Genomic DNA, 1,610 nt, shown 5'->3' with positions numbered 1-1,610 from the left:
TAATATGCTGATTTGCTGCTCAAGAAACATTTCTTTTTATTATTAATGTTGAAAACAGTTGTGCTGCTTCATATTTTTGTGGAAAACATGCATAGAAAGTTTAAAAAACAGCATTTGTTTAAAATAGAAATGTTGTGTATTATAAATTGATCAATTTAATCAACTTAACTTAAGTCAACTTAACTTAACTTTAATCAACTTAACTTAACTTAACTTAAAAGTTTAATGAACTTTTTCAAAGCAAAAAAATACTGAACCTAAACTTTTTGAATAGTAGTGCACATACTGCATATTATTATTCCAAATATATGCTATTTCTTACATGCTTGATAAAATGAGTAATTAATTGCATAAAAGGAACCAGTTACACATTAAATAAGTAGTAAATCCTGCCTTAATTCAGTATTGAAGTGTGCTTGTTTTGGAGTGCAGGAATAGCACCTCACATTCCTCACGGTTCCCCTGCAGTGCTGAGACCGCCGCTCACTTCACCATGGACATGAACGTGTGAATTTAGAGAGTGTTCAGTAGATTCCCAAAGAGCCTGTTCACAGCTGTTGAAACATGGGATATCCCAGTGTCTAATGATAGCCAGCAGCTCTCCGCACACCAACACTCACAGTCTTCACCCTCAACCTAACAGAAAGCACTAAAGATCTGAAATTCACTGTATAGCCTATCTGTTGTCATTATAATTCTGCACTGCATGATCTGTAAGAACACGCTGAAGCTGTCGTGCAGTAATGACTGAGTGATGACTTGATCACTAATGTATAGGTTGACGTGATGCTGCATGAATGTTATGGGATGACATTTCATGTGTGTGTTATTGCTATTGCTGTCTAAATGAGCTAAACACATGGGAAAGACATCTTCACACAACTGCTTTATCAAACGCATGCAGATAGTGTACATTTATGCATAACTTCAATCAAATGATATTTCTGATAACATATTTTGTAATGGAAAATGCTAAATCAATGTAGATGTAGTATTTTGATGTATTCACACACACTTTATCGAAATAAATTGTATATATTAAATTGTATTTTTTATGTATGTATACATAAATATGTACAAAATGTATTACTTATTGTATTTTTTATGATATTATCATCAATTTGATATATGATTGCTATATTCTAATATTATTATTATTTGCATAATATTGTGTTGTGTTTTTTTTAAATAATTTTAATAATTGTATTATTACATGAAATATTAGCACCATTAGTATTTTTTGTATTATTTGTTAAAGTATTTTATTACTTAATTGTAGTATTTATATATGATTTAAATATTTAATTTTATATTATTATATATTATGTGTATTATTTTATTACCATGTATTGTTTGAATATTTTTATTATAAAATTAACTATTAGCATCCATTATTATTGTTTGTAATATTTATTAAATTATATATATATATATAGAGAGAGAGAGAGAGAGAGAGAGAAATGTAAAAATAAATTATTATTATTAAATATAATTATTTAAAGTATTTCATACATAAATATTATATTATATATTACATGTATTATTTTATTATATATATGTTTATATTCTTTTTATAAATAAATTAAATAGTAGCACTTATTATTATTATT

The sequence above is a fragment of the Sinocyclocheilus rhinocerous genome, unplaced genomic scaffold (assembly GCF_001515625.1).
Source record: "Sinocyclocheilus rhinocerous isolate Xijiao unplaced genomic scaffold, SAMN03320098_v1.1 scaffold2063, whole genome shotgun sequence".
NCBI classification, from domain to species: Eukaryota; Metazoa; Chordata; class Actinopteri; order Cypriniformes; family Cyprinidae; genus Sinocyclocheilus; species Sinocyclocheilus rhinocerous.
This window is presented reverse-complemented; position numbering follows the sequence as displayed.